Below are 12,142 nucleotides of genomic sequence, written 5' to 3'. Positions count from 1 at the left end.
GAAATGTGATTTTGCTCCTTTGTGCAGTTTGAAAAATAAATGGAGGTCCATTCTCCCTGTTCCCCTGGTCATTGTCATGCAAAGTAACAGACAGAGATAAAAATGAAGCGCCGCAGAGGCCTGCCCCTCCGTGTGGCAACTATTAATCTGAAGGTGTTTTCTGGGATAGCTATTGTGTGGAAGCTGGAGGCTCGGCTCTGAGTATGAGACTAAATTAATTTCAGAGAGCAGCAGGCGGACTAACCCTCTGCACTGTGCCAGGTAAAAGTAGGAAATATAAACAAACTGACCAAACTAATTCTGCTGCAACTGAACTGTGTCCAGTAATCAAACACTGCTCCGCTCTGCACATCTTTCTTCAGTCTGTTTTCCTGCACTGCGAGCTCAACGCGTACAAAGCGCCCCTGTCCTTTTTATGACTGATAAAACTAAAGTGCAATAGTATTGAACACAGGAAGAGACGTGATAGCTCCATGCCCCCGCACATACATCCCAACAGCTTGTAAAAATGAACTAGTGGCATATATGAACTGGTTTATGAACGCAGCCCGGTTATTTACAGCATTAGCACAACATTTGTATTGATGGAGGAGCACAAACGATGGAAGGAAACAAACGCTCCCTGTAGGACGGGAACATTTTATTCCACAGCCAGCTTATAATCAAAGAAACAGCACATTAGCAATCAGCAGAGGAAAATAAACAGCTGAAACCACTGCCGCTTTTAAACAGGCTCTCATTTCCATCAGGCTTCATACCATGTGCTTCTACATCAACAGCACAAAACCACACATCTGCATGCAAACTGATAAACCGCTGGTGCTGAGTCAGAACCATTGCAAATCCTGTTTATTCAGACACGGTGTATTTTTTTCTTCATCTTTTTCTGAGGACATTTTCATGCCACGCGGGACATTGTCAGCGAATTTCTTTGTCACTATTTAGAGATATTTTTTTTACAGCAGACAATCCTTAGCAATGGAGCTATTTACTATCCTGAATGAAATGATATAAAGAGCATTGTGGAAATCTGTTTTTGATTTGAGTTTCAGACTGAAGGAGGAGAAAGTTGTCCAGCATGACCTTTAACCTGACAGGCCACGACCTGGCCTTCACCGTTAGTAGCCATACAGTGGTGAAAGGTGTGTACGTGTTGTTGTGGTGGTAGACACATATCAAATTAGTATCTACCAACGTGTGGCTGACAAGAGGAGGCGAACATGGGTTCTAAGGCAACCTCAATTATTACCAGAACGTCTATAGTATAATTACACAAACTAATTAAACAGCACGATAATAACAGTACAGCGACGGAAATGGAACTTGCAAAGAGGAAACACGCTGTTCCAGACCGCGTGACGTGCACAGCCAGTCGATTAAAAATATGAATTGATGAAGTCGTTAGAATCTAAACTGTCTTGGAAAGAGGAGGAAGATGAGGAAGAGGAGGAAGAGGAGGAGGGGGTTCTGCGGCAGCTCCTGCAACACGTGGTCTCCCCTCCCTCCCACCATGGGCAAAGCACCTGCCACACACGGTACGAGCAGGAAAGCGGGCACACAAACACACGCACTCACACACACACAATGATATGCAAATGAGGCAGCTTCTTCTCCTACAAGGGGATTTCTATTTATTGTGTACTCACTCCTCTGTAGCTCGCGGACCAGCCTTTCCTCTCTGGAAACGTCGTCACATTGATTCCCACATTTTTTTTTTTTTTACTGTTGTTATTATTGTTACATTTTCTTTTTCTTGCTCTTCCTCTTACATCTCCAAAAAGCGGCAGCTGGGTTCCTCTCTTTTTCCTTTTTTCTCTACATAAAAAGAAGTATTCCTACTTCAGCATTCACACCTCAGTCCCCCCTCTCCCTCTCTCTTCTTTCGACGCCACAGGTTTTTTTGACCTCTTCGGGATTCTTCGTGGTATCTTTTAAAAAAAAAGTCGTTGTCATTTCCGCGGACACTCCCGCTCACATGCAGGCATGCACACGCGCAGAGACGCGAGCCCTCCGGTCTCCTATAAAGCGTAAACATGACTGTATCCGAACAGTATAGCTCAGATTCCGGGTTAAAAGGAACGGGAACACGCTGCATAGGTAGACCCAATTTATCGGTGATAATCCAGCGAAAACAAAGGCAACACCGCAGCGTAACGTTGCCACACCAGCATCGAGCACTCCGTGCGTGAAAACCCGACCAAATCGGCGAGAAATGATGGAGGAGGAAAAAAAACCCCTCACCGGTGGCCGTTCCCCGTGTTTCCCGGTGTTAGGCTACATCGAGCGGTTTGGGGCTGAGGAAGACCGAGCAGGGCTGCTGTGGAGACTGTGGGCTCTTTAAGGCATTAAGTGTTGTGTGTGTGTGCATGGACTCAAGTTTTCAAATTAATCTGCCAGTTTGGCACACTCTTTGTTTAACGGGCGAGGCGTGTCACCCCGCGTCCCCGGTACACATTTTAATATTGGTGAGACGCACTGACCTCCCGTTCACCCCGAGCACAGCCAAGCCCTTTCCCTCACCCCCTCCCCTCCCCACCCCCTTTCTTTATGCCATTTCCACCTCTCTCTCTCTCTCTCTCTCACACACACACACTCCCTTCTCTCCCTCATCCCCTCTTTCTATCATTTTGTTCTTTACCCCTCTCTCTCTCTCTCTCTCTCTCTCTCCTCTCTCCGTCATACTAAATTGAGTTGGAGTCATTACTTCGAAGAATAATGGTCAGCAGATATGCAGCAGGGAGGGGGGGTCGTCCTCTCTCTCACACACACAGATTTTTCTTTTCTTCCAGGATCATTTCTCCTTTTCCTTTTGTTGTATAAATATAAATGACACCACCGTGCACGCTGATATGTGAACCCGCAGCGTAACCGCAACATCACTTCAGAGTCTTATACATGAATATTTCGTAGCAACAAAAGTGTCGTATTGGAGCTTAGTTCGTATAAACAACCGTGTTCTGTGTTCTCAGCAGACTCTGAGCTGCGCCAGGATCAGACGCAGACGTATCAGGTGGATTTATATTGATGTTATTCGACTCTTTGCAAACCGGCAATGAATTTGGATCGAGTTAACTGCAGCCATATGTCCACACTTCCCCCACTACTGTTACTTTCCTCATATTTCTACCTTTTATCAATAACATGTCGGTCACAGAAAACAGATGCGAATTGTTGTCTTTTCTCTTCACTTCCATTTCATTGTGAATGTGTATCTTTTTTCCTGAGTAATAGGATTTATCTATATAAAGAAATAAATATTCATATGTGACGTTTTAGAAAGGCCACGCACGCGCAAATGATCATGATTATTTAAACTCGCGGCAAACTGCCTGTCATTACAGGCGCAAGTGCACTACAATCCAAATTGAATTCATTCAGTGAACTCGGGATGAACCCGGGAGAAAGACGGAACCTGTAACATAGTTATTCACTCATTACCTTTTGGGGATATGAGGGGGTAAACTGGATCAGGCGAAGCCGCGCCAGCCCCGGCCAGCGTGTTTACGTCAATAAACGGAGAATTTATTTGCTGAATTATCATCCACTACTAATCCACTCCTTCCAGCCAGCCTCTTACTCCATACCTAACCTAACAGGAGCTGAGATTAAACCGTTGGTCAGATCAAACAGGCTCACAGATTCCAGAAATTCTGTTTTTTTTTTTTTCTATTTAAAAAATGTAAATAGCCCATACCTAAATCAGGATCTGCTTCAGATTAAGTCTGCTTATTTATTCGTTTCTTTTACATCTGACTAACTTTGTCTAAATATCGACTGAACATGTTGCCAAGTTATTTACAACATATCATACAACAGCAATCAGCAAAAATAACACAGCGATACGAAGCTGCACAGAGGCTCAGATACGTAAAATTTAGTGTAGGTTATTTAATAATAATTTAATTCGTTACTTTGCGGCCTAATAATAAGAATGAAAGAAAGAAAGAAGAAAAGAAAGAAAGAAGGAAAGGAGACAGGGGGTGAAAAAATGGTTTGAGGCTCATTCCTCTAAACGAAAAGTAAACGAGGCCAGACATTAATCTTGCAGTGGAAAATCAGATAAGGAGAGTAATAATTTTTGGATGGTGAAAGAGATAAGAGACAGGGTTTGACAGGGTTTTGTTGATAAGGCCGAGGAGAGGAAGAGCTCTGCTTTGCTAAAATGGTTTGGGTATATATAAACAGCTGTTCGCTCCAAGCATAAAACCACCACTTTACAACCACTAATCTCTGGTTCTGCACATGAACACACACAGTGCTCCCGTCATACTTTTGTTTTTATTAAGAACGTATTAACGATAAATACTGCTCAATCTTTAACATGGAAATGAATATTCTTGCATTTTAACACAGGAAGGTTTCTTTCCAGCTACACTCTGATATTTCTGTCAGTAGCTAGGCCTACCAATTAGAACACGTGTTGCTAATGTAAATTATGATGAAGCGAGGGATACAATTATTTTACTTTATTTTATTTAGTATTGATTTTTTTATTATTCTAAACTTATCTGGACCAGGCATGTAGTTTCTACAGTTAAAGGTTTAAAGTTAATAATAAAAAAGGTAATTCTTGTTCATGTTTTTTATTATGGTAACCATAATTCACCTCAGTAAAACATTCTTTGCTCGTGGCCAATTTTTTTTTTAAAAAAAGGACAAAAATAATCTTATGGGACACAAATGTTGGCCGGTGTGAACAAAATATGGAGCCGAACACCTGCACCCCACCCAGACATCCACCCACCTCCCTCCTATGTCACCGAATACCTTCCCTCCCAGCACCACCTCCCACCTTTCCATTTTTCCTGCCTTTCTTTCCCCTTCATCTCCTTCTCCCTCTCCTCTCTCTGTACATTGACAGGAGGAGCTTTGCTTTTGTTACCAGGGACAGGAAGGGAAGGTCAGGCCCTCACCTCTCCTTTGCCTCCTGCTATCATTTCTCTCATCTGTACCCCCTCCGTACCTCTGCTCCTCTTACTCCCTCCCTCCCTCTTTTTGCCTTTGACATACAGCAATTGGTCTAGAGTCGAGTGAGTGAGGAGAGGCGAGGGCGGAACTCACGCACGACGGTGAACTTTTGACCCTTCAACTCCGTGAACCCTCTGCTGTAGGCTGCTAGTAAACCTAGCTTGGACATCCAGTCGGGCCGTTCTCGTGATAATAACCCTGGATTCGTCTTGCCCCCTCCGCTTCGCCTCCGGCAGGAAGACAAAGGGAAATAAGAGAGAGAGAAACACTGACAGTAGTCTTTGCTAGGACTGCGTTCACTTGTAGATTGCCCAGTGCTTCTGATTGAGCCTGTTACTGTTTAGCGGATTCAGGGGTTAGCTAACAGCGCAGAGGAAATAAATAACATAACATGAAGTTAGCTTAAATGAAGCAAAAACTAGTCAGCAGCGCCTCGTTAAAAAGGCATTTTATCTCTGTAGCTTACAGATACAGACGTGTTCGTGTGTCTCCGTTCACTCACCATTACTCAACTGCAAAAGACGGCGACAGTTCTGACAGTTGTGTATTTTAACAGCCAGCGAGAGACGGGAGGTTGTTACAGGTTATCGTCGGTTAGGACTCAGGAAGACGGGGGCGCGTGCAGAGAGGGAGGTAGGAATACAGCGGGCTCGCGAGGGATCTCGGGTTGGTTCTTGCTGTCCTCCTGGTCTAAAGCGGGCTCTGGTGGCGGCGCGAGAGAGCTGCATTCTCCGGTAAAATAGAATCCTCTGGCACACATTGAAACCATGGACTGGTGATTAAAACAAACTGGAGAAGGCTATCACTGAAACTCACTCATTCCTGTTTGGGGTGGAACGGCCTCATAAAACGGAGCAGAGGCCGTGGCGCCTTTCAGGAAAACAAACATTTGATATTAAATGCTTAGAAAGCTTCAGCTGTTCATAGCCTACCTACTCCACTCCTTATAGTTCAGCTATCACACAACTACTACTGCTACTATAGCAACATCTGTTCTATTAGGATCATTCCGTTATTATTGTTGTTATTATCTATATTTTAGTAAGACCGCAGGCGTTCTCTGTGTTACCCAGGCGTAAACTGAACACGGCAAATCCTGAAAAAAAACAAACAAAAAAAAAAAAAACAAAACAAACACAATACCCGCCCATGCCCTCAGTAACTTTAAATATTTGCAGGGTTGTCGACTTGTCATAACCCATCGCCAAGACAAACAAAACCTGTGCTGGTCTTACCCAGGCATTATGCACTCTCACAAAGCGCCACTGATAAAGGCTTTTGTCGAAGGCAAACACTTAAATAAACACTGAAATAAGGACCAAATCAAGCAGGGCTTGTTTAAGCAACAACATTTTCTCACACACACACACACATATATATATATATATATATATATATATATATATTTAAATATGGGATGTTTTTGTTTTCCCGAGGTAAATTTTTCACCCTCCTGAGCCGGAAGTGGGAAACACTAACAGACAAATAAAACTGAACAGTTGTTAATTCCTTTCCTCCATGTTAGTGAAGTAAACACACACGCATGAGGGACAGCGCCGTGCTGTGAACTCTCCTTCGCCTCCCGCGCCTGCGCAGCGCTCCTCTCCTGCAGTGCATGGCTCGAGCCTGTCTGCTGACCTCTTGGTGACTTCTCCCTTGCATTATTCATGAAGTGTGGCCGCGCGGTTCACCCCTATCAGTATGCAGAGGACATTAACGCTTCGCAAATGCCGATTTAAACGTAAAGCAATCACGAGAGGCGCTGCGAAAAGGGAAAATAGTCCAGAGGCAAGAGAGAGAGAGAGAGAGAGAGAGAGAGAGAGAGAGAGAGAGAGAGTGGATTCAGGGGACAAAGTATGATTTTCTGCCCCCCCCCCCTTTTTATAGACCAGGCTTCACAGTGTCCCTGAATATAAATGCGCAGTAATTTTAAAGAAATCACCTGAAATGATCAAAAAGCAGTGCCAGTGTTCCACACCAGTGGTTTCTGTAAAACACACACACACCCAGGATCTAACCGTACTTGGGTCATTCACCTCCCTCTCTCTCAGCTGTCCCGTGCCCTGCCAAATAAACTTACCAAACACAACAAAACACACCCCACTTACTCCCACACAAAGCCCGCGAATCTCTCACACTCAGGCAAACACACACCTTTGCAATGAAAAAGGGCCAGTCGCATTAGTTACTCACCCCACTCATCATCACCAACACAGAGACTGTAAAGCCGAGCTCAGCGCCTTCTGACAGCCTCGACAGGTTCAAAGGAGCAGCAAGCCCGTACACATAATACACATTATACACATAATGCTGAGGAGAGGCGGCTCTGCGGGCTGGAGCTGCCCTGTGTACATAAACGGGAAACAGATGACAATGACACACAGAGCAAAAACAAAAGAGCCCATACAGAGTTGCTGCTGCGCCTTCCCATGTCACAGCCCCTCTCACTTACTGTATCCCGACAAGAAAAGGAACACTACATTTTGTGTCATGCATGTATATGTCTGTGAAGCGCTGAGGTGGTGTGTGTGTGTGTGTGTGTGTGTTGGGGGGGGGGGGGGGTCATCATTAAAAGAAGGAAGTTGATGAAAAATGAAATGGGGAGTTTTTACGCCTTCCTGTTTACTGAACTGAAACTTCCTCCAAGACCCCCTACACACACACACACACACACACACACACACCACACACACACTTGTATATATATGGGTGGGGTATGAACCGTTATCTTACCTCGGAAATACACATTTTTGTCATGTTGGAAAAGAGGCTGACTACAAAAAAACATTAAAAACATGTAGTGGATACTGCGTGCAACATGCAAGGTGTATTATTATCATTATTATTATATTATTATTATTATTATTGGTAGTAGTAGTAGTAGTAGTAGTAATAGTAGTATTATTAATGGTTTATTGTAAAGTGGAATAAAAATACGGTCACCAAGATAAACGACCAAAGTGCAGGAACATGATAATTACAAATACAGAAAAATAAAATAAAGTAAAAAATCCCACGGGACACAGTTGAAAGGTTTTTTGTTTTTTCTCGAACAAAGTCACCTCTAATATTACGGACAAATGATTTTGTTCCGATATATGATGACAACATATGTTACATTATTATGAAAAAGTAAAATATTTTAATTGAGAGTTAGTGGCATCTGTTGGAATGAAATTAGCCTGTTTTCCATCATTTAGCAGAGAAACCTGTGCATCTTCCTTCTTGTTTTTTTCTCCACTGGTGTCTAAGTAATTTATGGTATCCCAGAACATGGCTCTAAATAACATTCTTGTGAAGTTTGTGAAAAATCATTGCAATGGCGGAGGGCAGCGCCAGGAATCCCCAGACTGAAAATGCATTGGAGCAGGCTGGTTTCACATGTAAAGTGAAGATAATAAATGAGAGTTTGAGAGCAGAGAGGGACTTCCGAAAGCAAAATCCTCTGCTGTTAGCGGAGTGCAGAGGACACCGGATTAACTGTGTGGTTGTGACGAGGAGAAATACACTCACATGTGAAGTAGGCGACTAAAGGTTTGAAAAACAAGGAAGAAAAAAAAGGAGTACTTCATTGAGAGAGTTGAATGGATTGTAAAAAAAAAAAAAAAAAAAAAAAATAGAAGAATTATTTCCATTTGAAAATACAGGACAGGAAGACGTTTGTCAAAAAAGATCATGCGATAAAATCTAATAATAATTCATATTTTAACACAAAAGAGGACATGAAAGAAAATTACAATAAATGCCTCTGTAAATTGTCCCATACGTCGACAGAAAAACATCATTAAAATAGATGAAGGTCCACTGCTGGCTTCAACCGTATCTCATGGCCTTTCTCTGCGAATGAAACCTCATTACACTGTATTATACTATATTTTCTTGTGTAAAAATGTTTCTTCCAGCTTAACAATAAATTGAAAGATGCACTGTCTAATATTAATAATATCCTAAGTATTCTGCTGAATCCCAGTGCTGGGAATCACCCATCTCTCCATACTTTGTGTTTGTCGGCCTCTTCAGGCGCCATGTTGCGGTCAGCCTTTACACAAAACGAGCTCTATTAATTTATTGTGACTCGCCTCCTTTGATCGACAGTTTAACCACCGGGGATTGGCTGGGAGTTGTGACGTCGCAGTGATTTAACGTTTTTAATTTTTAATTTTTTTATTTTTATTTTTGAGTTTGAAACTCCGCGCGGTATATACCAGCTTACCGGAATGTGAATGTGTGACTCGAGACATTAAACAATTTACATGATGGATCTAAGCAATAAGGAACGAGCGTGCACAAAGAGGGGACGGTGCCGCGTGACTGGTAGCCCGGCTGTTTGACAGCTTCAGTCCCGCTTCAGACATCAGAGGGAAATAGTGAGGAGAACTAATAAAGATTTACAGGGTCAGAGGAAACAGTAAGACACTGTAGCCTACTGTTAACACCTCCACCTTTTATTCATTACCCACCCTACAGTTATTTCATTGGTATTTTATTAATATGAAATCAAGTTATTGATTTCCTTGGCGGGATTGGCGAGCAATAATTGTGATTTTTTGTTGCTAAATACGGATTGAAACAAAAACAAGTACTTTACTGCTGACTGCAACCATGTATTTATTTCAGCGGATAAAACACTCACATTCTCAAACATGTTCCTTCAGATTTTCGAATGCTTCCCTGTCCTCGTATATACAGGGTCGAACGGATATATGACTGTCAGGAATTTTACTAGTGCTAGTGTTTAATTAGTGTTGTGTTTCACCAGTGTTTTGCTGTTAATTGCTTTGAATGTCGCCTCATAGAAGTTAATTTGGTTGTTTTAATGGTTATTTCTGTTGCCACGTGGCTTCATTAGTATTACTGTAAAAAAAATCCATTCATTGTTCATTCTGTTCATCCCAGTGGCTTCTTTTACATTTTTCAGATGTGTGTTTTGGGTGTTAAAGCTGACCTGAGGGTTAGACTGAATTTCATTAGCATGAGTGAAAAGCTGACACAAAGACGGTTTTACTGTCACACAGAATGTTTTTGTGTCACGTGGTTTGATTCCTGATTAATAGTGTGTCGTATTAAATTGAGCGTTGATTGAGTTATTGTGTCACTGATTCTGGTGTTCGCATGTGATCAGTACATTTTTCACCATGTGACATATGTGTCAATAATTTCAACATTTGGTTCATTGCCTTCATAAAAGTCAGTATCACCTGATATAATACATTTTCAAGACAACAAAATAGTCTAAATTGCGTCTTGAATTTTTGTACTAATGTGGTTTACACTGGGAGTTTGTATGTTCATTTGTGTGCCTTTTGCGGGAGTCAAACGGGTCAAAGCTCTGTTATAAAATAACTTGCAAGGACTCTGATGATGGGCCTTGGGAATGTTTGTATCCGCGACGCCTTTTCACTCACACCCATCCTGCCTGGAAAATACAAGGGCGAGGGACGGACAAAGATTTTCTTGTACCCAAGGACGTGTATTACTACAGGTTCTCTCTCTCTCTCTCTCTCTCTCTCTCTCTCTCTCTCTGTGTGTGTGTGTGTGTGTGTATGTGTGTATGTGCACGTGTGTGTCCTTGTCCAATTACTTCTTGGTTAATGTTAGCACATATGGGCATTCCTGCAACTCTTTAACCTTTATTGAAAACCGTACGCCATCGCCGTGCGTAAATGAAAATGATATGAAACGTAATCTTTCCAAAAAGGCTGCGACAAAGGACTCCACAACAACGTCACAACTTGATTGCTACAGGCTATATGTCCCTCTGATCCAGAGGGGACGAAAACATCTGAGTCAGATCGATTTCACACCTGAAATCAGGTAAAGAACAACAAAAACTGCTGCTTGGTAAATTCATCAGTGTTGTACTCAAGTGCAACAATCCCTGAGAACTTTATAAAGAAAAACCTCATGGAACAACTCAGCGAATTCTCCGACTTTTTCCTCTTCATTTTACTTTTGCAAAAATTGAGTCTGCTCCACACACACACACACACACACACACACACACACACACACTGATACACAACCACTGTACGAACCACTCTGTTTACTGCGAGCCACATACAACAACCCTCCTGTGCGTGTGTGCGCCATCATTACGCACACTGCAAAACGCATACACACACACACACACACACACACACATATGGGGGGTTATACAAACGTAGAACATCTGACTCCATCTATGACGCCACCATCGTCCGCGCGGCCCGGACCAGTCACAACAACGACTCTCAAATATCTGAAATACACCGGAGCTTCGCGGCATTCCGCGAGCGCGTTAATACAGCAGCACTACAGAGTGAGTGAGTGACATGGTAATTACACAGCTCTCTCTCTCTCTCTCCCTTTACCACCCCCACCCCTTCCTTCTCTACTTAGCCTCCACTTACAGGCAGCTTTCAAACACTACTTACTGTGCGTCCTGGCTCCCTCTCTCTCCACCGGGTTTTCCCAGCGTCCAGAACTGCACAGACCAGAGCTCGCCGGGATCCGCGTATGAACCGGAGCAGGACTAGCGTCCAGTAGTAGTGGCCTGCTCTCTCTCTCACACACACACTCCCTCCCTCTGCCGCTCTGTCTCTACTTTACTGACCTCTTTAGGATCCCTGGGAAGCCGTTAAACCGTCACTTGCTTTCTAGAATGTGAAATATATAGTACATTGTCAACTCCCCAAAACCATAAAACTAACTTTATGGACCCCACGTGACCAGGGGAGAGCCAGTGAGAGGTATCAGTCTGAGGCCAGACCCGATCTTTACGATCCAACTTGGAGATAAAAACCCTCATCCGTTTGACATGTAAATGTCAACGCTGCCTTCTTTTTTTATAGTTTGGCCCAAAGCAGAAGGGTATAGCTTTAAAAATATATCTCAGCGTACATACACACATGAGGACTCAGGAGATAGAGGTTGTGTCCAGATGAGGCTCGGAGCAGGACCTTGCCCCCCCCGCGGCCCCATCAGCTCAGAAACACAGCCGTGTATGAACAGAGAAACAGTAACAGCATCAGTCGGTGAGTTTAAAAGTTCAGTTGGTTGTTTACAGTAGTAAACCGGGAGAGGGTAACCTGATTTAGCCGGGCGTCGTGGCCGTTAGAGCGGAAAAGGAAGGCCACTTAGAGAAAAGTGACCAATTTGTCCACCGCGGGTAGTTTGTTGTCTTGTCAGGCTTGTT

At 43.2% G+C, this 12,142-nt stretch overlaps 1 protein-coding gene across 5 annotated transcripts in view; it reads right to left on the bottom strand.

Annotated features, from left to right (window-relative positions):
• Window positions 1-12,142, bottom strand: part of hoxb3a (homeobox B3a) — a 91,622-nt gene that overhangs the window by 55,682 nt on the left and 23,798 nt on the right. The window contains exon 1 of one of the 5 annotated variants that reach the window (XM_051073800.1): window positions 5,471-5,635. The exons of 3 other annotated variants lie outside the window; for them this stretch is intronic. The gene's annotated coding sequence lies outside the window, so the exon portion shown is untranslated. Of the gene's footprint in view, window positions 1-1,646; window positions 2,729-5,470; window positions 5,636-12,142 lie in introns of those variants that run through there. One more of the 5 variants, XM_051073799.1, reaches the window with a different exon arrangement.

Source organism: Lates calcarifer, linkage group LG11 (assembly GCF_001640805.2).
Source record: "Lates calcarifer isolate ASB-BC8 linkage group LG11, TLL_Latcal_v3, whole genome shotgun sequence".
NCBI lineage: Eukaryota > Metazoa > Chordata > Actinopteri > Centropomidae > Lates > Lates calcarifer.
This window is presented reverse-complemented; position numbering and strand designations above follow the sequence as displayed.